At 42.5% G+C, this 25,514-nt stretch overlaps 1 long non-coding RNA gene across 1 annotated transcript in view; it reads left to right on the top strand.

Moving 5' to 3' along the window:
• LOC118903287 overlaps nucleotides 1-21,738 on the top strand; it is a 30,868-nt gene extending 9,130 nt beyond the window's left edge. Inside the window, exons 2-5 of the long non-coding RNA XR_005021767.1 lie at nucleotides 11,829-11,880; nucleotides 19,962-19,991; nucleotides 20,286-20,754; nucleotides 21,663-21,738. This is a non-coding gene — a long non-coding RNA (uncharacterized LOC118903287). The remainder of the gene's footprint in view (nucleotides 1-11,828; nucleotides 11,881-19,961; nucleotides 19,992-20,285; nucleotides 20,755-21,662) is intronic.
• Nucleotides 21,739-25,514: the final 3,776 nt, after the last annotated feature.

The raw sequence follows: 25,514 nt of genomic DNA, 5'->3' as shown, positions 1-25,514 counted from the left end.
CGTCTCTAAATGTTTGATGGAATTCACCTGTGAAGCCACCTGGTCCTGGACTTTTGTTTGTTGGAAGATTTTTAATCACAGTTTCAATTTCATTACTTTTGATTGGTCTGTTCATATTTTCTATTTCTTCCTGGTTCAGTCTTGGAAGGTTATACCTTTCTGAGAATTTGTCCATTTCTTCCAGGTTGCCCATTTTATTGGCATAGTGTTGCTTGTTGTAGTCTCTTAGGATGCTTTGTATTTCTGTGGTCTCTGTTGTAACTTCTACTTTTTCATTTCTAATTTTATTGATTTGAGTCCTCTTCCTCTTTTTCTTGATGAGTCTGGCTAATGGTTTATCAACTTTGTTTATCTTCTCGAAGAACCAGCTTTTAGTTTTATTGATCTTTGCTATTGTTTTCTTTGTTTCTATTTCATTTATTTCTGCTCTGAACTTTATGATTTGTTTCCTTCTGCTAACTTTGGGTTTTCTTTGTTCTTCTTCTCTAGTTCCTTTAGGTGTAAGGTGAGAGTGTTTATTTGAGATTTTTCTTGTTTCTTGAGGTAGGCTTGTATAGCTATAAACTTCTCTCTTAGAACTGCGTTTGCTGCATCCCATAGGTTTTCGATCGTCGTGTTTTCATTGTCATTTGTCTCTAGGTATTTTTTGATTTCCTCTTTGATTTCTTCAGTGATCTCTTGGTTATTTAGTAACGTATTGTTTAGCCTCCATGTGCTTGTGTTTTTTACGTTTTTTTTCCCCTGTAATTGATTTCTAATCTCATAGCGTTGTGGTCAGAAGAGATGCTTGATATGATTTCAATTTTCTTAAATTTACTGAAGCTTGATTTGTGACCCAAGATGTGATCTATCCTGGAGAATGTTCCGTGCGCACTTGAGAAGAAAGTGTAATCTGCTGTTTTTGGATGGAATGTCCTATAAATATCAATTAAATCTATCTGGTCTATTGTGTCATTTAAAGCTTGTGTTTCCTTCTTAATTTTCTGTCTGGATGATCTGTCCATTGGTGTAAGTGAGGTGTTAAAGTCCCCCACTATTATTGTGTTACTGTCGATTTCCTCTTTTATAGCTGTTAGTATCTGCCTTATGTATTGAGGTCCTCCTATGTTGGGTGCATATATATTTATAATTGTTATATCTTCTTCTTGGATTGATCCCTTGATCATTATATAGTGTCCTTCCTTGTCTTTTGTAACATGCTTTATTTTAAAGTCTATTTTATCTGATATGAGTATTGCTACTCCAGCTTTCTTTTGATTTCCACTTGCATGGACTATCTTTTTCCATCCCCTCACTTTCAGTCTGTATGTGTCCCTAGGTCTGAAGTGGGTCTCTTGTAGACAGCATATATATGGGGCTTGTTTTTGTATCCATTCAGCAAGCCTGTGTCTTTTGGTTGGAGCATTTAATCCATTCAACTTTAAGGTAATTATCGATATGTATGTTCCTATTACCATTTTCTTAATTGTTTTGGGTTTGTTTTTGTAGGTCGTTTTCTTCTCTTGTGTTTCCCACTTAGAAAAGTTCCTTTAGCATTTGTTGTAGAGGTGGTTTGGTGGTGCTGAATTCTCTTAGCTTTTGCTCATCTGTAAAGCTTTTGATTTCTCCATCGAATCTGAATGAGATCCTTGCCGGGTAGAGTAATCTTGGTTGTAGGTTCTTCCTTTTCATTACTTTAAGTATATCATGCCACTCCCTTCTGGCTTGTAAAGTTTCTGCTGAGAAAACAGCTGTTAACCTTATGGGAGTTCCCTTGTATGTTATTTGTCATTTTTCCCTGGCTGCTTTCAATAAGATTTTCTTTGTCTTTAATTTTTGCCAATTTGATTACTATGTGTCTCCGCATGTTTCTCCTTGGGTTTATCCTGTATGGGACTCTCTGAGCTTCCTGGACTTGTGTGGCTATTTCCTTTCCCACGTTAGGGAAGTTTTCCACTATAATCTTTTCAAATATTTTCTCTGGTCTTTTCTCTCTCTCTTCTCCTTCTGGGACCCCTATAATGCGAATGTTGTTGCATTTAATGTTGTCCCAGAGGTCTCTTAGGCTGTCTTCATTTCTTTTCATTCTTTTTTCTTTATTCTGTTCCACAGCAGTGAATTCCACCATTCTGTCTTCCAGGTCACTTATCCATTCTTCTGCCTCAGTTTTTCTGCTATTGCTTCCTTCTAGTGTAGTTTTCCTTTCAGTTATTGTATTGTTCATCTCTGTTTGTTTGTTCTTTAATTCTTCTAGGTCTTTGTTAAGCATTTCTTGCATCTTCTCAATCTTTGCCTCCATTCTTTTTCCGAGGTCCTGGATCATCTTCACTATCATTATTCTGAATTCTTTTACTGGAAGGTTGCCTATCTCCACTTCATTTAGTTGCTTTTCTGGGGTTTTATCTTGTTCCTTCATCTGGTACATAGCCCTCTGCCTTTTCATCTTGTCTATCTTTCTGTGAATGAGGTTTTTGTTCCACAGGCTGCAGGATTGTAGTTCTTCTTGCTTCTGCTGTCTGCCCTCTGGAGGATGAGGCTATCTAAGAGGCTTATGCAAGTTTCCTAATGGGGGGGACTGGTGGTGGGTAGAGCTGGCTGTTGCTCTGGTGGGCAGAGCTCAGTAAAACTTTAATCTACTTGACTGCTGATGGGTGGGGCTGGGTTCCCTCCCTGTTGGTTGTTTGGCCTGAGGCGACCCAACACTGGAACCTACCCGGGCTCTTTGGTGGGGCTAATGGCGGACTCTGGGAGGGCTCACGCCAAGGAGTACTTCCCAGAACTTCTGTTGCCAGTGTCCTTGTACTCACGGTGGCACACAGCCACCCCCCGCCTCTGCAGGAGACCCTCCAACACTAGCAGGTATGTCTGCTTCAGTCTCCTATGGGGTCATTGCTCCTTCCTCTGGGTTCTGATGAGCACACTACTTTGTGTGTGCCCTCCAAGAGTGGAGTCTCTGTTTCCTCCAGTCCTCTCGAAGTCCTGCAATCAAATCCCGCTAGCCTTCAAAGTCTGATTCTCTAGGAATTCCTCCTCCCGTTGCCGGACCCCCAGGTTGGGAAGCCTGACGTGGGGCTCAGAACTTTCACTCCAGTGGATGGACTTCTGTGGTATAAGTGTTCTGCAGTTTGTGAGTCACCCACCCAACAGTTATGGGATTTGATTTTATTGTGATTGTGCCCCTCCTACCGTCTCATTGTGGCTTCTCCTTTGTCTTTGGATGGGGTATCATTTTTGGTGAGTTCCAGTGTCTTCCTGTCGATGACTGTTCAGCAGTTAGTTGTGATTCTGGTGTTCTCGCAAGAGGGAGTGAGAGCACGTCCTTCTACTCCGCCATCTTGTTTCCAGGAATTGTCCAATGACTTACTTTCATTTTCTTGGTATCCAAATATCTATCATGGCACTAGGTAGATAATGTTCTGATTCTTTGCATTCTCCCATACAGAGATTTCCTTCTGGGAAAATTATCCAAACTCTTGGCAGAGAAGAGAGCCATTAGGAAGGTATTTAAAGATACTGGATCAGCAGGAGTCATCTTTAAGACTGTCTCACTTGAAAGGTTTTCCTGCCTGGGAATGGAGTGATGGGAGTAGGGGTGAAAGAACCAAAGGTGATTTACTTGAGTCCCTGATTGTCCAACCAGAGAACTCAGAGTAAAGCAAATTCAAAGAAGCTAGAATTAACTTGAGATAAATTATGCAATTTATAGATTAATTTAGCCCCTTCCACAGAGATTCTGATTTAAATGGTCTGCAGGAGGACTCTGCATTGATACTTTTTAAAAGGTCCCCTAGGGATTATATTAGAACTACCAACTAGTCTTTTGTCTCTAAGTTTCCTGCTGCTTATATTTTGGTCATTTTATTCTTTGGGTAGGGCTTCTCTGAAGGACAATCTGGAAAAGGAAAAGACTTCTAAGGAATTAATATTATTTTTTATTAACACCCCAACTCTTTCAAAAAAAGCTTAGAATTTACATTGTATGTCACTCTGGTAAATTTTAACAACTGATGGCTGAAACTAAGGGCTTCAATGAGTTGTTTTTCTTTTTTAGTCCCTGCTGATTTCATTTTCTCCTGAAATCATTTCCTGCTTTCCTCATTAACATAGCTAATTGATGGTTAGTTGTACAAGAAACATCAGTGGTGTCTAATTTGAAGCATTGCTATTTAACCTTGATGCATGCATTAAACTTTGAGTTAGAGTATCTGCATCTTTTTACAAACTCAGAATGATATTTCTAGCTGGAAATATAAACAATGCTTTTCTTAATATCATCACCCAGTAGTTATTAAACATTCAAACATGGGAGACACCTCACAGACTATATAGTAGACCTTAGGATTCAAAGAGATTGCCTTGGTTTGATGCTACACCAACTCCAAAGGGCAAAGAAAGTTGACTAGAAGAAATCAGACAATGTTTATCATAAGAAAATGCTGGAAATAGAGTTAATGCTTTTTTAAAAATATACCTTTTATTGTTTCTTTGGTAATCACATGAAAAATACAGATAATTAAATAATAAAGATCAGAAAATTCAAAAGAAATATATTCTCCCATAATTTCACCACCAGAGATATCCAAGAATAATAAGATATTAGTGTATATCCTTCCAGTCTTTTTTTTATATGCACAAAAATTGGATTATACTGCTCTGTAACTTGCTTGTTTCACTTACTATTATGAACGCCTCTCCATGTCATTAAATTTTCTTCAGTGACATCATTGTAAGGGTGGGATTGCCATAATGTATTTAACTAATGTCCTCTTTCTGGACTTTTAAATTATCTGTAGGTTTTCAATATCATAGTGCTGTGAGAGCTAAATATTTGCACACTCTCATAATTATTTCTCTAAGATAAAATTCTAAATGCAGAAGTTCTGGACTGAACAATACATAGCATTTTAAGTCTTCAAAATACATTGTTAAAAAGACCTCCTCCATCTTAATTTTACCAATTTATTCTGCCATTAGCAGTGGAAAAGTGTAATCCACCCCCCCCCCCAACATTAACAATAAAAGCAAAAATCTTTAAATGGGATGAATTTTAAAGTAGTAGTTAATAGTTATTTTATAGTGAATGTTTCATGTAGTTTAGGATTTATTAAGAGGTGGGCTATGTGTTAAAGCCTGTGATACTCAAGTGGCTGATCAGAATCTCTGTGCTCTCTCCCTGCCCCTCAACACATAGCTTCTGTCACAGTGTCTTGAAAACAGTGGCTAATATTTCTATATTGCACCAATAATACCACTTAATGTATTATATTTCACTAAATTATGGAAGGAGACTTTGATAGCCTATAAAAAAGAGCAAAGCCAGGGATAGTGATGAGTTGCCGAGGGTATAGGGGAGGATGGGAGCGTCGGCTGCTTCTTCTAGATGCTAGGTAATGCAGTTGGACCTGGATCCAAAACAGGCTATCCATATCAACCAGGCCCAGAGGACAAGGCCCAGCTGGAGGACCGAGCGGAGCGCAGAAGGCCAGCCACCGTGTGCCTTTGGATTGGAGAATTTAACCCATTTACATGTAAGCTGTGTGGCTGACAAGGTCTTGGTGCTCCGGCTGGGTGTCAGGCCTGAGCCTCTGAGGTGGGAGAGCCGGGTTCAGGACATTGGACCACCAGAGACCTCCTGGCTCCATGTAATATCAATCAGCAAGAGCTCTACCAGAGATCTCCATCTCAACACTAAGACCCAGCTCCACTCAATGACCAGCAAGCTCCAGTGCTGGACACTCCATGCCAAACAATTAGCAAGACAGGAACACAACCCCACCTGTTAGCAGAGAGGCTACCTAAAATCATACTAAGTTCACAGACACCTCAAAATACACCACCGGACGTGGTCCTGCCCACCAGAAAGACAAGATCCAGCCTCATCCACCAGAACACAGGCACCAGTCCCTTCCACCAGGAAGTCTACACAACCCATTGAACCAACCTTACCCACTGGAGGCAAACACCAAAAACAACGGGAACTACGAACCTGCAGCCTGTGAAAAGGAGACCCCAAACACAGTAAGTTAAGCAAAATGAGAAGACAGAGAAATACGCAGCAGATGAAGGAGCAAAGTAAAAACCCACCAGACAAACAAATGAAGAGGAAATAGGCAGTCTACCTAAAAAAGAATTCAGAGTAAAGATAGTAAAGATGATCCAAAATCTTGGAAATAGAATGGAGAACATACAAGAAACATTTAACAAGAACCTAGAATAACTAAAGAGCAAACAAACAATGATGAACAACACAATAAATGCAATTAAAAATTCTCTTGAAGGAATGAATGGCAGAATAACTGAGGCAGAAGAACGGATAAGTGACCTGGAAGATAAGATAGTGGAAATAACTATCACAGAGCAGAATAAAGAAAAAAAAGAATGAAAAGAATTGAGGACAGTCTCAGAGACCTCTGGGACAACATTAAACACACCAACATTCAAATTATAGGGGTCCCAGAAGAAGAAGAGAAAAAGAAAGGGACTGAGAAAAGATTTGAGGAGATTATAGTTGAAAACTTCCCTAATATGGGAAAGAAAATAGTCAATGAAGTCCAGGAAGCTCAAAGAGTCCCATACAAGATAAATCCAAGGAAAACATTCCAAGACACATATTAAACTATGAAAAATAAAATACAAAGAAAAAAATATTAAAAGCAGCAAGGGAAAAACAACAAATAACATACAAAGGAATCCCCATAAGGTTAACAGCTGATCTTTCAGCAGAAACTCTGCAAGCCAGAAGGGAGTGGCAGGACATATTTAACGTGATGAAAGGGAAAAACCTACAAGCAAGATTACTCTACCCAGCAAGGATCTCATTCAGATTTGATGGAGAAATTAAAACCTTTACAGACAAGCAAAAGCTAAGAGAATTCAGCACCACCAAAGCAGTTTTACAACAAATGCTAAAGGAAGTTCTCTAGGCAGGAAACACAAGAGAAGGAAGAAACCTACAATAACAAACCCAAAACAATTAAGAAAATGGTAATAGGAACATACATATCAATAATTACCTTAAATGTAAATGGTTTAAATGCTCCAACCAAAAGACATAGACTGGCTGAATGGGTACAAAAACAAGGCCCATATATATGCTATCTACAAGAGACCCACTTCAGACCTAGGGACACATACAGACTGAAAGTGAGGGGATGGAAAAAGATACTCCATGCAAATGGAAATCAAAAGAAAGCTGGAGTAGCAATTCTCATATCAGACAAAATAGACTTTAAAATAAAGACTATTACAAGAGACAAAGAAGGACAATACATAATAATCAAGGGATCAATACAAGAAGAAGATATAAGAATTGTAAATATCTACGCACTCAACTTAGGAGCACCTCAGTACATAAGGAAAATGCTAACAGCCATAAAAGGGGAAATCGACAGTAACACAATCATAGTAGGGGACTTTATCACCCCACTTTCACCAATGGACAGATCATCCAAAATGAAAATAAATCAGGAAGCACAAGCTTTAAAAGACACATTAAACAAGATGGACTTAATGGATATTTACAGGACATTCCATCCAAAAACAACAGAATACACTGTCTTCTCAAATGCTCATGGAACATTCTCCAGGATAGATCATATCTTGGGTCACAAATCAAGCCTTGGTAAATTTAAGAAAATTGAAATTGTATGAAGTATCTTTTCCAATCACAATGCGATGAGACTAGATATCAATTACAGGGAAAAAAAACTGTAAAAAATACAAACACATGGAGGCTAAACAATACACTACTAAATAACTAAGAGATCACTGAAGAAATCAAAGAGGAAATCAAAAAATACCTAGAAACAAATGACAATGAAAACATGATGACCCAAAACCTATGGGAAGTAGCAAAAGCAGTTCTAAGAGGGAAGTTTATAGCAATACAATCTTACCTCAAGAAACAAGAAACATCTCAAATAAACAACCTAACCTTATACCTAAAGCAATTAGAGAAAGAAGAACAAAAATATCCAAAGTTAGCAGAAGGAAAGAAATCATAAAAATCAGATGAGAAATAAATGAAAAAGACATGAAGGAAACAATAGGAAAGATCAATAAACTAAAAGCTGGTTCTTTGAGAAGATAAACAAAATTGATAAACCATTAGCCAGACTCATCAAGAAAAAAAGGGAGAAGACTCAAATCAATAGACTTGGAAATGAAAAAGGAGCAGTAACAACTGACACTGCAGAAATACAAAGGATTATTAGAGGTTACTACAAGCAACTATATGCCAATAAAATGGACAACCTGGAAGAAATGGACAAATTCTTAGAAAGGTATAACCTTCCAAGACTGAACCAGGAAGAAATAGAAAATATAAACAGATGAATCAGAAGCACTGAAACTGAGACTGTGATTAAAAGTTTTCCAACAAACAAAAGCCCAGGACCACACAGGTGAATTCTGTCAAACATTTAGAGAAGAGCTAACACCTATCCTCCTCAAATTCTTCCAAAATATAGCAGAGGGAGGAACACTCCCAAACTCATTCTACGAGGCCACCATCACCCTGATACCAACACCAGACAAAGATGCCACAAAAAAAGAAAACTACAGGCCAATATCATTGACGAACATAAAAAGACTAGCAAACAGAATCCAGCAGCACATTAAAAGGATCATACACCATGATCAAGTGGGGTGAATGCAAGGATTCTTCAGTAGACGTAAATCAGTCAATGTGATACAACATATTAACAAATTGAAGGATAAAAACAATATGATAAGCTCAATAGATGCAGAAAAAGCTTTCAACAAAATTCAACATCGATTTATGATAAAAACCCTCTAGAATGTAGGCATGGAGGGAACTTAACAAAGGCCACGTATGACAAACCCACAGCCAACATCGTTCTCAATGGTGAAAAACTGAAACTATTTCCACTAAGATCAGGAACAAGACAAGGTTGCCCACACTCACCACTATTATTCAACATAGTTTTGGAAGTTTTAGCCACAGCAATCAGAGAAGAAAAAGAAATAAAAGGAATTCAAATCAGAAAAGAAGTAAAACTGTCACTGTTTTCAGATGACATGATACTATACATAGAGAATCCTAAAGATGCTACCAGAATACTACTAGAGCTAATCAATGAATTTGGTAAAGTTGCAGGATACAAAATTAATGCACAGAAATCTCTTGCATTCCTATACACTAATGATGAAAAGTCTGAAACAGAAAATAAGGAAACACTCCCATTTACCATTGCAAAAAAACTAATAAAATACCTAGGAATAAACCTACCTAAGGAGACAAAAGACCTGTATGCAGAAAACTATAAGACACTGATGAAGGAAATTAATGATGATGCAAACAGATGGAGAGAGATACCATGTTATTGGACTGGAAGAATCAACATTGTGAAAATGACTATACTACCCAAAGTAATCTACAGATTCAATGCAATCCCTATCAAACTACAAATGGCATTTTTCACAGAACTAGAACAAAAAATTTCACAATTTTTATGGAAACACGCAAGACCCCAAATAGCCAAAGCAATCTTGAGAAAGAAAAACGGAGCTGGAGGAATCAGGCTCCCAGACTTCAGACTATACTACAAAGCTACAGTAATCAAGACACTATGGTACTGGCACAGAAACAGAAATATAGATCAATGGAACAGGATAGAAAGCCCAGAGATAAACCCATGCACATATGGTCCCCTTATCTTTGATAAAGGAGGCAAGAATATACAGTGGAGAAAAGACAGCTTCTTCAATAAGTGGTGCTGGGAAAACTGGACAGCTACATGTAAAAGAATGAAATTAGAACACTCCCTAACACCATACACAAAAATAAACTCAAAATGGATTGAAGACCTAAATGTAAGGCCAAACACTATAAAACTCTTAGAGGAAAACATAGGCAGAACACTCTATGACATAAATCACAGCAAGACCCTTTTTGACCCACCTCCTAGAGAAATGGAAATAAAAACCCAAATAAACAAATGACACCTAATGAAACTTAAAAGCTTTTGCACAGCAAAGGAAACTGTAAACAAGACGAAAAGACAACCCTCAGAATGGGAGAAAATATTTGCAAACGAAGCAACTGACAAAGGATTAATCCAAAATAAAAAACCCAATCCAAAAATGGGCAGAAGACCTACATAGACATTTCTCCAAAGTAGATATACAGATTGCCAACAAACACATGAAAGGATGCTCAACATCACTAGTCATTAGAGAAATGCAAATCAAAACTACAATGAGGTATCACCTCACACCAGTCAGAATGGCTATCATCAAAAAATCTACAAACAGTAAATGCTGGAGAGGGTGTGGAGAAAAGGGAACCATCTTACACTGTTGGTGGTAATGTAAATTGTTACAGCCACTATGGAGAACAGTATGGAGATTCCTTTAAAAACTAAAAATAGAACTACCATATGACCCAGCAATCCCACTACTGGGCATACACCCTGAGAAAACCATAATTCAAAAAGAGTCATGTACCACAATGTTCATTGCAGCTCTATTTACAATAGCCAGGACATGGAAGCAACCTCTGTGTCCATTGACAGATGAATGGATAAAGAAGGTGTGGCACGGATATACAATGGAATATTACTCAGCCATAAAAAGAAACGAAATTCAGTTATTTTTAGTGAGGTGGGTGAAACTAGAGTCTGTCATACAGAGTAAAGTAAGTCAGAAAGAGAAAAACAAATACCGTGTGCTAAGACATATATATGGAATCTAAAAAAAAAAAAAAGTGGTTCTGAAGAACCTTGGGGCAGGACAGGAATAAAGACACAGATGTAGAGAATGGACTTGAGGACACGGGGAGGGGGAAGGGTAAGCTGGGACAAAGTGAGAGAGTGGCATGGACATATATACACTACCAAATGTAAAACAGATAGCTAGTGAGAAGTAGCCACATAGCACAGGGAGATCAGCTCGGTGCTTTGTGACCACCTGGAGGGGTGCGATAGGGAGGGTGAGAGGGAGACCAAGAGGGAGGGGATATGGGGATATATGTATACGTATAGCTTATTCACTTTGTTATACAGCAGAAACTAACACAACACTGTAAAGCAATTATACTCCAATAAAGATGTTAAAAAAAAAAAGGCATTTGCCAACATTAATTCTATTCTGTATCATTAGTCTTTATTGTTTCTCAATTCTCTAAAGACAGAAGGTGGACACATCAGGATGTGATGTTAAGCCTTTCTCACGAGTGGTCTGGGTTCACAGAGCTTTTTAAAATGGCCAATTTATTCCTAGCTTGTCCATAAGGAAAATTTGGCCTATTGAAAGCCCTTAGGGCCCTAGGAACCCACCTTCATTCAAGAAGTCAATTTGGTTCAATTTTCTAAATGTTTGTTGCCTGCCCAGTGAATGCCAGGCACTGAGCAAGATTGTGCAGGGCAGTCTGGGACAGTCGCTAGCAGCAGGTAATCGGTACCAAACTGAAAATAGACGACCTGAGGTTTGTGGCCCAGGAGCTAGGGTCTCAAGGACTAGTAACCAGTAGAAGCAGATATAGCTTATATGACTTAACTCATTGGTGAAATCTCTGCAAAAACATTAATTCTTTTAACTTAGTAGCATATTAATCATTGATTATTTTGTCTGCAAACAGCATGTAATATAAGTGAAGTTTCCAGTAATAAAGCACAAGATCCAAGTTAATTACATAAAATGATAAACCTTTCTGTAATGAGACAGTGGTCATTGAAGCTCTTCTTTTTTATGGGATGACTTAGAACTCATTTTCAGCTCTGCTGCTTGCTGCCAGGCATTTCTCTACTCAACACTGCGTATGTCATGCTCTGTGTTCTATCTAGGGCTCCCTTCCAGGGTAACGTTCTTTTTATTCTCTTCCAACAAAGGTCTGCCTGGTGTCTGCCTCAGAGCTCACCCAAAAGAAACTTGGCAATGGAGGTAAGTCCCATCTTTTCATCCGAACTGCGACTTCTCCATGGTGGTTTTTCTCAGTTATCTATTGCCAGGTAACAAATCACTCCAAACCTTAGAGAAGCAATCATTTAATTGCTTATAATTCTGCTATTTGGCCTTGGGCCCAGCAAAAGAGGCTTACTGCTGCTCCTGGTGGCATCACCCTGATTGGGCCTGAAAGGTCCAACGAATGGCCTCCCTCACATGGCTGGTAGTTGGAACTGTCAGCCAGGAGCTCAGCTGGGACTGTCTACAGAGATCCCTCCGTCCTCCTCCACGTGGCTCACTTGGGCTTCTCCTAGCATGGTACCTGGGCTCAAAGAGGGAGCGTCCCAAGAGACAAATACAGCAGCTGCAGATCCTTTAAGGCCCGGCTTTGTAAGTTATGTCGCATCATTATTGCCATATTCTATTTGTCAGAACACGGTGAGAGGCCCGCCCAGACTCTGCTTTTCAAAGGGAGGAATTGCAAAAAAAAATTGGCACCTGCCTTTAATCCTCTTTAATCTTTCTGACTTTGAAAAAATGCCTGTTCCTTTAAAAATAAATTCCTGCGTTTGTCTTGTGGATTCTCTTCCTTTATATATATATGTGTATATTTTTGACATTCATTTTTAAGTCCCCTTCAGATAGCTTTTTATCACTGGTGGTGAGTTTCCTTGTTGCTTTTTAACTTTTGCCTGTGAGCTCATCTTGATGGGAGTCCCATGCAAGCCCCCTGTTTTGTGGAGGCAGTCTTATACAGTGGATAAATCTCCAACCCAACGAGGAAGTATTTTTCTTATACTCGTACATGGAAAGGACAACCCCTTTCTGGCTCCTGGGTTTTTGGTGTTAGGTGTTAGGATAAGAGGTGGGGCTTCCCACATCATCTCAGTCCATTATCTTAGTCTGAAGTTCTTTTGATGATCTATTCCCAATGACAACAAAATCTCTCGTTTACAACCTGGCCTCTGCCAGTGGTTTGCAGTTCCTTTTCAGATTTAAAATCACACCTCAGAACGGTAGCAATTAATTTTAAAAGTTAACAGTGATTTCTTCTCTAGGATGAGAAAACCAGTAACACTCTTCAGTTAAATAAATAATGATGTAGCCAGTATCTGTGATATAAGTGGCAAACATTTTTCCCAGTTTACCATTTATTTTTTTACTTTCCTCATGGACATGTTTGACACACAGATTTTTTTTATGTTATTAAGAATTGGAGTTGTCAGATTTTTCTTTTATGTCTTTGGTTTGATGAGAAAGGAAGGTTTTAATCATTCTAATTATTTTTATCAGTGTCTTTACTATTGGATCACCTTCCCGTTTACCGACTGTACATAATTTTGCAATTTTATTACTTCTTCTAAGTAATATGGTTATTCCTAGTACATGATGTATGGCTATTAGCATAACTGATGCCCTCTTGGGCCTGTACATTTCCTTCCATCCTTTCGCTGACTCTACCCAGGACTGTACTGTGCGATAAATCACTTCTCTATCATTAAGAGCTTTGTAGTTAATAGATATTGTTTAATAATCATTAGGACCAGGTGGCCGCTATGCTCAGCTAGTCCCCAATCAATGATGAAGACCTCTGCTGTTGTATTCCTGGCACCTGCAAGACTATTTACCCATTCATAAATCTGGACTTTAGGAATGCACTTTCTGTTTCCAAGTGGCATACCCCCATACCTTAGGTTAACTATAAAGTTGTCCCAATGATTCATCAAGAGAGTCAGCAATGGCTTCAGAGACCTTAATTGGTCCATACTTACTATAGTCACATAGTAGCCCCTATGACTGATTTAGTCAGGATTCATTTTGTTGAAAGAAACAACCACAGTCAAACTAGCTTAGGTAAAAAAGGTTTATGGTAGGATATATAAGACCATCACAGGGATGGAGCATGAGAAAGACGCATGTGTCTCATGGATATTGGAAGGTCGTCAGGCCCTTTCTGCCCTTTCTCCTCTGAGTTGCTTAGTTCTTGTCTGCTCTTGGCAACCTCTCTTGCATAATCTCTCTCCCCCTCCTCCCCTCTCTCCCCCCCTCCACACCCCAAGTCTCTGAGCACAGCTGCTTCTCTTCTGAATGTATATGACCCTCCTGCCCCCAAATGGTGGTCACAGCATCCATGTCTCTGTGACCTTCTCTTTCAGGAAGTGGAAAATTTTGTAAAGGACAGGTAGTAAATATTTTAGACTTTCTGGACCCATAGATCTCTGTCGCAAGCATGGACAGTCATAGATAATATGTAAACTAGTGGGTGTTGCCAGATTGGGCTGATGGGCAATAGTTTGCCAACCCCTGAACTAATTCTTCTTTACTTTTCCAAATTATTTGGAGAGAGAGAACCTGATGGGTTCCCTGTGGGTCAGATGTTCACTCCTGATTCAGTCATTTAGGGAAGAAGGTCTAGATTTGCCCTTCTGGGCTTATGGGCTGGGAGGACAGATCTTTCTAGCAGAGTAGCTCAACTTTGTTATCTGTGAATTGGGGTAGAGAGAGTTTGCATGTCTCACTTCCAGACTTCAGTATGATTATGGATGAGGAAAATTTCCTAAATGCTGGGGCATCCTGGGTCCACATTAAACTCCATAGGAAAAATAAGCAGTTCCTATTCTAAAATGCCTGGATCCCCATGATAGTGGCCCAGACCCCTTCCTGGTTAGAGCTTCCAGCTGTACAGCATAAGGAATGAAGTCTCTGTTGCAGGGATAGAGGGGTTTTTTTTTGTTTTCTGTTTTTGACTGAGTTGTTGTCACGTGTCACACCTTCTGATGTAACCTAAAAACCAACCATTAGGTGTTCTACTTTAATAAAATAGCTGTGCCCTGCTCCATCCTATGCCGTCCTTAAGCCAGTGTTGGGATGGAATGAGCCGAGGCTCAGGAATGGGGTGTGAGCATCTGGTGGTGGTAAAAAAGGAGCACTTTTACATATTGATACATCCAAAGGTCCTTTTTGTACACTGCTTCACTTTTTTAAAAAATTATTATTCAATTTTTATAGTAACCCTAATTGGAAGATAATCAGTATCCCTAATTTTCAGGTGAGGAAACTCCTCTGTGGATTTAGGTCCAGCAGTTAGGTGGGATGGCTGGGGGTTGGGGGAAACCACTGATGTTGCTTTCCTACTCACCCCTCCTTCCCACTTGTAGGGCAAGCGTAGTGCATATCACATCTCTGCCCCCAAGCTCTACATATGTCCCTGCTCCCTGTGGCCCCTCATTTCTTTACACCCTCCGTATTCCGGACTCTGCACCACACTCACCTCATCCCATGACGGCCGCCTCATCAGCAAGAAGAGCCAGCACAGTGGTTCCATCAGACAAGGATTGGCCACGCTGCATCCCAGCTCCCAGAGCCCAGGACCTGGGCTGTGCTGAGAGCAGGTGGCAGGGCTGTTGGGCACACAGAGCTGTCTCGATGCCCAGCTTACTCTGGACACCTTCCATATGTGGAAGAAAAGCCAAGTCACTTCCTCCAGACTCCACAGACTAGCTAGCAGTGGTCCCTGTGCCAACAAAAAGTCAGGAGCCATGGCGCCCGAGATGCTCCACCAACATGGTGCTGCCCTTCCTACTTCCTTTCCTGCTCACTCATGGCTGTGGGTCTGAAAAGTCAGGAGGAGAAACTACCTACACTGTGCTTTTTTATTTTTTTAAGACACCATATACATTCGCAGCCTTTTCTCCAGGTCTTTCTCCGCTTATGAAACAATCTAGGCTGAACAGCTTTGGCACCTCACCCCGCCCCCCCCACCACCCGACCCCGACCTGACCACCACCACCAAGCTATCTGGACTTGATCACAAAAAGGGATGAGGCTGAGCCTTGGGGGCTGGAGGTGGGGAAGAAATCAAAGGCTAGCTCCTCTGATTGCCGCCTGCATGCCTTAGATGGACCAGCCACTTCCTTGACTTTTCCTGGGGAGGAAGTTGGAAGCTAATCAATGCCCCTTCCCTGCAGGTAATTGGCGTTAAAGCCACAATCAGTGCTTTTACCAGACTGGCTGCTCTGGGCTCCTGGGGCTCCTGATTGTAATGAAATAACCCCTTTTCTGGAGTGGGACCTTGCTCCCTCCGCCTCTCCCCAGTGTGATCTCGCTGCAGAGGGAATACTGGAGGATCCAGAATTGTTAGTTAATGCCAGGCAAGAAGGGGCTTTTTTTTCTGGAAAAAGACAGGATGCCCTATTTGCATCAGCATAGTGGGGCAAACCTTGGGACTTACGCAGCCACGCACTTTCCCATCACTCGCAGGGCTTCATCTCCTGCCTCCCAGAGCTCCGGACTGGAAATCAGGAGATGGGCTCTTCCCCTTGGTAAGGTAGCTTAGTGCTAAGGAGTAAGCGATTTTGGCGATACACTGGATCACAAACTGTGTGACCTTGGGTAAGTTACTCAACTTCTTTAAACCTTGAATTCCTTATTTGTAAATGGGGATGGTAATGCTCTCTACTTCACAGGGTTGCTCTGAGGTTTAAATCAGGGGTAACGCGTGTAAAATGCCTGGCATGTTGCCAAACTCAATTAATGTTTACAATTCTTATTATCATCTTCTCCATCTTTCTGGAGGAATTTCAGAAAGCCCCTAACTGTTTCCTTTCTCAGTTTCTTCACCTACAAATTGTGAATATCTGTGCATTTGGAAACATTTAACAAATGCCAGGAACTTTTGAGTACCAAGACCGTCATATTGGCATATAGCATTGAGGGTAACAAGAAAACAGAGGTAGGGAGGCCAGTGGGAAGAGGAAGTCATTGTGGATAAGAGAGGGGGGAAAAAAAGATGAAATGGAAAGAAATGAAACAGCAAACTCAAGCTAAAAGGATTAATGCCCCTCAATCAACCCCAGCAACTTTGAAAGGTTCCCAAGAGGCTTAAGCTCTCTGGGGCAGCTCCAGGTTGGGCGGCTCTGATAATGACGGACCAGGTGTGGTTTCCAAGGAGAGAGGAGACTCATAGGCTAGTGTTTGGCACACAGCAGATACTCTGTAAATACTTGTTAATGGTTAACGAAGAGATCACAGCCCGCTTCTTCAAGGTGGAAAAGAGAGATGGCAGTGGCACCAGGGAAAAGCTGAGAGAGAATTTCTGGATGTTTCCAGAACCCAATTTATGCAGCCTCTGCTACTGGAAGATGAGTTTGCTCTCCTAGAGGGGCTGCAGGGGCAACCCCTCCCCCCAAAGAGCATCATCCATCAGGCCAGGAAGTTCCAAGAGGCTGAATGAGAAGAGCAGGTTCCTCTAGTCTCCCAGCCCTCCTGGGAAAAAGAATAGAATGCTACAGTGTTTGCAGGGGAGGGAAACACTGTTTGCAGGGACTGGGTTTGCAGTCCCAGGAGGTTTTAGAGGCGCTCTGAGGCTAACCCAATGAGTATTTATGAACTATAAATATGTTCTGTCAAATAAGCTCAACATAACTACTTTAAGTACTTTAAATTCATTTTGTTCAAAACTGTCTCTGATTGGGTTCACCAGAAAGCCATCTCCCAGATGGAGACTGGTGTGTAGGACGGTTACTGGGAAGTGTTCTTGGGATCAAAGGAAGGAAGGCACCAGGACGGGGCAGAGGGAGAAACTGAGCTGTGACGCTGTCTCAGTGAAGGCCTCAGCCCACCCTGTGGAGGGTTCTGAAGATGGGGTCACTTTTTCACAGCTGTTGTGAGTTGGGGTGAGGGGCTGGGCCTTCATCAGCCACTGGATGAGCCACCGGGGAAGGGGTGTGACCTTGGGCAGGTTGGCTCTCTTCAGTAGAGGAAGGTCCCCCCCAAGGAGCAGACAGCCGAAGTGATAAATCTGTTATTCCTAAAATAAGGAGATCCGGGTGGTGCCTCCCAGGCCCCACTGTAATGGGGGAGCATAAACCAATAGAAAACGGTAGGGTAGGAAGAAAAAACCTCCTTCTGTCACCGCCTTTTCCCCTGCCATACAGAGCACTTACCATGAGAAATTGTCATTCATTAACTTACTTGTTTATTTTCTGTCCCCTCTTTTAGATTGTTAGCTCCATGAGTCGAAGCTCCATGAGCCAAAGGATGGGAACTCTGTTTTACCAGACAAGCACCCAGACCATCTCCTATTGCGTGATAAGTACTCAGCAAATATGGAACAAATTAACGAGACGAGAAGCCGTAACTGGTGGCAAGAAGCCGGTCGCATATTGCAGATGTTCTCAGGAGTCAGGGAAGGAGAGGAGAGAATATACTATGAAGCCAAATTCCATGGAACCAATGACCTGGGGAATCAATGAGACAGATTGGGTTGTGGAAATGCTCCGTCTGATGCTGTAATCGGGGATGGATGGTCCTTCCAATCTCCGGGTGTTTTGCATGGTTCTTCATCCAAACTGGGCCTCCCTGGGAAAGGGAGTGAGACAGTAAGGTACGTTTCATTCTTCCTTCTTAATCCATGACGAATCTTGTCGTACATAGTAACACTGGCCCCAGCCTTGTTGTGTACCCTCAAGGGGGCCGCCTACGTGCTAGTGGTCACTCAGCCCTGCTCCCCATAGCCTGAACACTTAGAATTTCAAAAGCAAGATGCCGGCGTGAAATTTGCAAGAAACCCACATGGCACGTGGGGTTCTTGCTGCTTTGTTTGTGTTTCGGTCACGGTCACTGTGGCTCCTTGTGCATCATTGCTGGTAACGGGAGGTGCCAGCAGTCTTGGCTCTACTGACATCACCTCGCTCACCTCAGGGGGTCTTGCTTTCTTTGTCTTTCAGGATTGGTTGGAGGGCTAACTTCAGGCCAGTATTCAATTAAATAAAATTGGATTTAGTGGAGTGGAAGTTTCTTCCTCTTGCCCTTTCCAGGAAGAATCAATCTCATTAACATGTTCATGCTTCCAGGACTTTTTTTTTTATCTCCTCCTCCCTTTTTCAATTGAACTCATTAATGACACAGTTTTCTTTTGAAGCTATTCAGTGGTTGGAGTGGCTGGCAAAGCTTGTTCAGAGCAAGCTGTCTGCACAGCAGTCCTCCCAGGATGGGCACTCCTTTGGCAACAAGACTGAATTGATTGCTTTCCTACTTGAACAGGCTCAGTCCCCAAGGCCTCTCTGGGCCAGCCCCTTCTGGACCATAAGATTGCCCTCAGACCCCAGGGCACTAGGGGCACTCGTTTCCAACCCTCTGCTCCTCTCCTTGGGCCTCTGAGATCCCCAGAACCCACGAATCCAGACACGCTGAGCCCCTTTCCCACCCACTAGCCCAGCAGGAGGACGAGGAGTATGGAGAAGGGTGGGAAGAGGCCAGGGTGCTGGGAACATACGCCAAAGGCCTATTTCCACCCGAACGTTCGGCTCTGTAAGCCTGGCCCGACCATCCTGCTCAGGTGTCTGCTAAGGGACCGTCAGTCAGCATGCTCTCATAGGAAGCTACAGAAGCAGACCTTCTCCCAGAGTGCACCCCTGCAGCCAGGAGTCTTAGGGGGCCTCTGTATTAATCATGCCTTTTTATTTTCTGTAAATATGATGCATTGACATCTTGGGGCCTTGCTGACACTGGAGAAACTGCCCCTCCCAGGGCTGGCCAATTCCTAGAGATAGTAAACAGCGTCTGCCGGGGAGTGTGCCTTTCATTTGCAAAGTAACCAATCCAGAACCCACACACTCACCACCTACCTCCCCACTCAGGGCCACTATTCCCCTGCCCTAATCACTCCAGGGCCAGGTACTAGCAAACTTGGGACAGCCACCGTACTCCAGAACCCACTGAAATTATTCAAATTAACCAATCCGAAACCTCCTTACCCTGCCTTGCCTGTTCCTTCCCACAGAAACTATAAGCACCTCATTTTATTGCACTTTGCACATGCGGTTTTTTTTTTTTTTTTTTTTTTTACAAATTGAAGGTTTGTGGCATCTCTGCATTCAGATGATACATTTTTTAGATTAGCACTTTTTAGCAATAGAGTATTTTTTAATTATGGTGTGTACCTTATTTTTTTAGATATAATGCTATTGCACACTTAATAGACTACAGTATAGTTTAAGCGTAACTTTTATGTGCACTGGGAAACCAAAAAATTCGTGTGGCTTGCTTTATCGTGACATTTTCTCGCTTTATTGCAGCGCTCTGGAGCCGAATCCGCAAGCTCCGAGGTATGCCTGCACCATATAGACTCTTGCCCATGTTCCCCCCAACCCTCCCGGCTCCCCAGAGGCGGAAGATGGGGTGTTGGGGGTGGGTGAAATGGTGAAAGGTGTCAAAAGGTACAAACTTCCAGTTATAAAATAAGTCATGGGAATATAATGTACGGCATGGTGACTGTAGTTAATAGTACTGTATTGCATATTTGAAAGTTGCTGCACACGGTGTGGGTGCCGCTTCAGGACCTGGCTTCAGACCTGTAAGATCCCCTGTGCAGTAAGCCATTGATGTCTCTGTCACTACAGGTGGAAGACATTACAAAAGGCCTCTCCGAGTTGTCTAGTCACGCAAAAACAAACAGTGTTTGGGGCCTAGAAGAGCTGTATGCACGACATACAAGACCCCCATGGACATCAATAGTGACCAAGGGATCCACTTTGTCGGCCATGAAGTTCAGGAATGGGCCTATAAGAATGACACACACCGGCAACTCCCCCCGCCTCACAACCCCACTGCTGCTGGGCTGTGAATGAGCTGCTTCAACAACTGAGACGGGAAACCCGCTCCTTCAACGTGTGGACACATCCCAGGAGCGATCGTCCCAGTGCTGACGCCATGTTAACCCAGAGGCAACTAGTCAACGCCATTCGGGTTCAACTGTTGACCACTGAAGGACCGCTGCCAACTGCTGGCCAGGACAATAACTCACTTCTGCCCTCGCCACAGGCTCTACCCCCAGGGGAACACATTCTAACATGGCCCTGGGACTGGCAGGTAAGTCTCTGTGGTTTGGGTTTGCTGCCTCATGGGGAAGAGGATTAGAAAGGGACTTAGAGCTTTCACCTGTCTCCTACCCAGCCCCACCTAAGAGGACTAAGGTAATTAATCCGGGCCCCCTACTGGAGAAGGACACCGTCACACTAACCCTGCGGTCTGTTGTTCTATGGCCTCTCCGGTACTCGGCACTGGCTGTGGGGACTGAGGGTAGGCAGGCCGTGTGGTCCTGCAGGCCAGGACAAATCCACGGGCGGGGGGGTGGTATCTCAGAATGCTGTTACTGCTTGTATTTTGCTCAGTGGTCATCATCTGCCCTGTACTGTGCCTGGTAAACACCTTACATTTCACCCCTAGTCTGAGCAGAGGGGATCTGTCCACAGACTGGGCGACAACAGTGGCTCACTGTGAAATGAGTTTGATGGCTGGGTCTACAGGGAGATGCCGTCGTGGTCCTCCTCTGGCCCCTCCGTGACCCGATAAGCACCTGACTCCATACATTTGCCCACCTCTTGGCCTCCTGATGCTCTTTAGCTGCTGTTGTCTGTATTGCGTTTGTGGTAGCTGGTTGCAGTTCGCCTCTGTATACCTGACCCCTCGGAAGAGGGCTGGGCCAGGACAGTAAGGGTCGTGCAGGGTGTTTAGGGATGGAGTGTATGGTCAGGTCGCTCAAGATGGCTGTTGCTCCCTGCACATCCCCTGCTCGGCCGACACCTGAGTCACCTACGCCCTACTCACAGGAACGTGCTTTCCCCCTGCCCCTTAAGCCAGAATGGCTTCACCTGCTAGTTTATTAAAAGGAAACATCGGCCCTCATGAGGGCCTGTGTGGGAGGTGCCCTGGCTGCCGGTTTCCCTGGTAACTGATGAGCCAAACTAACGTTAGTCAATTTCCCCTAAAAATGGTAGACCACCCACCACCACCACCACCACCACTGTAGGAAAGACTGCTGTTGTGTCCTGCTCACTGGCTGCCTCACGTGGTGGGGTGCTGCTCCAGGACCTGGCTTCAGACTTGTAAGATCCCCTGACCAGTAAGCCGTTGATGTGTCTGTCGTTGTCTCCCGGGTCTTACTTAGGTCTTGAGGCTGGGCAACTACAAGGCTTGCAGGCCTGCGGGGTGCAGCCCAACAGAGTATTACAGTGGAAACTAATTACACTGATGTGTACAGTTACTAAAAATATTTTTAAGGCAAATTTTGATTTAGAAGTGAATGTGCTTTAGAGGTGAACGTGCTTTATCAATTTATTAAATAACACGATCTAGCAGGATATCTCACAACTACCATAATTCTGAGTTGTGATGAGTGTGAAGGATGTCTTGCGACGCCTGCAATGATTGTAAACTGATAGGAAAATATCCCAAGTGTTGCTAATACAACCGTGGCTTGTTGCATATCCTCAAACTGAAGGAAATGCTAAATTGCAAACGAGGTTAAAGAAAATAAAGATGCAGTTTTCACGATCCAAGTTCACAGATGCCTTGAATCCTACCCAGCCCGTGGCCTGCAGGTTAAGGACCTTGTTTAGAGTTTGGAAAATCAGTGGCAGGTGGACAACCTGGTCTCCTCTTTGAACTGAGTCTGGCTTCAGCTCAGGGGCACTCTCCAGGAGCCCAGCAGTTCAGGCCAGCAAATCACATCTTTGTTAGCAAATGGTCCCCCCTGCCCTCTGGCCTGGAGTGGGGGAAAAGCCATGCTTTTCCTTTGCAATCGTGGGCAATGGGTGCCATCAAGGTATCTGGGATGGGATAGAGCAAGCTCGGCAACCTTTTGCAAAATCAGTTTCCGCTCTATAGAAATGGAAGGGCATGGTGCTTCTCACCCCTTATCTCTGTCAAGAGTTGGGTCTTGTGAGTCCTAGATCTCTACAGTTATCACAAAGTTTGATTTTTGTCATTACTGGGCATGCCTCACGGTCACTCTACAGTCATGAATCACTGGTATTGGACATGATTATTTCTTTTTTTTTAATTAATTTTTTTAGAGTACAGTTGCTTTACAATGTTGTGTTAATTTCAGGTGTACAGCAAAGTGAATCAGTTATATGTATACCTATATACACTCTTTTTTAAATTCCCTTCCCATTTAGGTCACCACAGAGCATTGAGTAGAGTTCCCTGTGCTATACAGTAGGTTCTCATTAGTTATCTATTTTATGCATAGTAGTGTGTATATATGTCAATCCCAATCTCCCAGTTCATCCCACCCCGCCTTCCCCCTTTGGTAACCATAAGTTTATTCTCTACATCTGTGACTGTATTTCTGCTTTGCAAATAACTTTATCTGTATCATTTATCTAGATTCCACATGTAAGTGATATATGATATTTGTTTTTCTCTTTCTGACTTCATTCACTCTATGACAATCTCTAGGTCCATCCATATCTATGCAAAGGGCACTTTTTCATTCCTTTTTATGGCTGAGTAATATTCCACTGTATATATGTACCACATCTTCTTTATCCATTCCTCTGTCAGTGGACATTTAGGTTGCTTCCATGTCTTGGCTATTGTAAGTAGTGCTGCAATGAACACTGGGGTGCATGTAATCTTTTTGAATTATGGTTTTCTTCAGATATATGCCCAGGAGTGGGATTGCTGGATCATAAGGTAGCTCTGTTTTTAGTTTTTTGGGTTTTTTAAAAATTAATTTATTATTTATTTATTTTTGGGTGTGTTGGGTCTTCGTTTCTGTGCGAGGGCTTTCTCTAGTTGCAGCAAGCGGGGGCCACTCTTCATCGCGGTGCACGGGCCTCTCACTGTCGCGGCCTCTTGTTGCGGAGCACAGGCTCCAGACGCGCAGGCTCAGTAGTTGTGGCTCACGGGCCCATTTGCTCCGCGGCATGTGGGATCTTCCCAGACCAGGGCTCGAACCCGTGTCCCCTGCATTGGCAGGCAGATTCTCAACCACTGCGCCACCAGGGAAGCCCAACATGTATCTTTTTGAATTATGGTTTTCTCCAGATATATGCCCAGGAGTGGGATTGCTGGATCATATGGTAGCTCTATTCTTAATTTCTTAAGGAACCTCCATACTGTTCTCCACAGTGGCTACACCAATTTACATTCCCACCAACAGTGTAGGAGGGTTCTCTTTTCTCCACACCCTCTCCAGCATTTATTGCTTGTAGATTTTTTGATGATGGCCATTCTAACTGGTGCGAGGTGATACCTCATTGCAGTTTTGATTTGCATTTCTCTAATAATTAGTGACGTTGAGCATCTTTTCATGTGTCTGTTGGCCATCTGTATGTCTTCTTTGGAGAAATGTCTGTTTAGATCTTCTGCCCATTTTTTGATTGGGTTGTTTGGTTTTTTGATATTCAGCTGCATGAGCTGTTTGTATATTTTGGAGATTAATCCCTTGTCAGTTGCTTCATTTACAAATATTTTTTCCCATTCTGTGGGTTGTCTTTTCATTTTGTTTATGGTTTCCTTTGCTGTGCAAAAGCTTGTAAGTTTCAATAGGTCCAATATGTTTATTTTGTTTTTATTTTCATTACTCTAGGAGGTGGATCAAAAAAGATCTTGCTGCGATTTATGTCGGAGTGTTTTTCTCTGAGAGTTTTATAATATCCAGCATTACATTTAGGTCTTTAATCCATTTTGAGCTTATTTTTGTGGATGATGTTAAGGAGTGTTGTGATTTCATTTTTTTATATGTAGCTGTCCAGTTTTCCCAGCACCACTTATTGAAGAGACTGTAGCAGGGATTTTATAGTTCTACTTTGTCCAGTCAAAACTCAGGAGAGACAAATCAAATGCAAGAGAAGAAAAAAATACACTCTCTTCATCCTTCCATTTTCCTTTGTCTTCCCTACTCTGTCTTCCTACTCTGGTCTTCAGCAATTTGGCCAAGGGGTTGGGTTCTGGGCTAAAGTGAGAGTCGAGAATGCAGGTTTCTAGTTGACTGTGTACCTTAGGAAGAGCAGGACCCCAAACACAGCAGTGACAACCCTTGAGGGTCTGAAACCTCTATTTCCTTAGCGCCTTATAGAGTGGACATGAGGGTCAGCCTCATAATCTAGAGCCTTCTACCAAAATCTCCCACTGGGCTCCTTCAACAATCTATAGAAGGTGTTGGTTAATGTTCTTGCTCTGAAGAAAAAAAAGAGGAACAGGCAGAATGAACTCCCAATGGTTTCTACAGCAGGGCCGCACTTGGGCAGTGCTTTTAATCTAGCAAGTAAAAAATGCTAAATCTTTTCATGGCCATCTCAATTTAGGATTTGCACACTAGGGGTTGAGGACAGGTGCAACATTTTTGACAAACCAGGGCTGCCCTGCCTCCTTAGATTTTGTTGTAATTTTCCCATCTATTTTCTTTCGCAAAAAAGAAACAAGTCATTGTTTTCCCTTCAAGTTGGCAAAATTTCCTCTGGGAATACTATTTTGCAAATGGAGAGTGTTAAAGTGCATCGTGAACAGAAGAAGCTGGATCACACGGGGAAACAAGCCAGCATGGGGCAGGGTCAAAGGCATGAGAACATCTTTTCTACCACAGGTGGAGCTCCCCATCGTTAAGTAACCAGGTGTCGGTTATCCTTTTCCTGGATTTTCAGTGGCCATTTTTTAATTGCAGTTTGACTTCTTTCCAACACCTGACACATGCCTGCCCAATTGCTGGCCAATGGCCTCTGCAAAGTAGACCCAGACCAACCAATGTTAAACTAAGGAAAAATAAATTTGGAAGGTCAGCCTGCCCAATCTAGCCGTACAACGATGCGTCCTCAAAACAAAGTGATTCCTGGCTTTTTTGG

Source organism: Balaenoptera musculus, chromosome 11 (genome assembly GCF_009873245.2).
Source record: "Balaenoptera musculus isolate JJ_BM4_2016_0621 chromosome 11, mBalMus1.pri.v3, whole genome shotgun sequence".
NCBI classification, from domain to species: Eukaryota; Metazoa; Chordata; class Mammalia; order Artiodactyla; family Balaenopteridae; genus Balaenoptera; species Balaenoptera musculus.
Note: the sequence above shows the minus strand (reverse complement) of the source record. Positions and strands in the feature narration are given on the sequence as shown.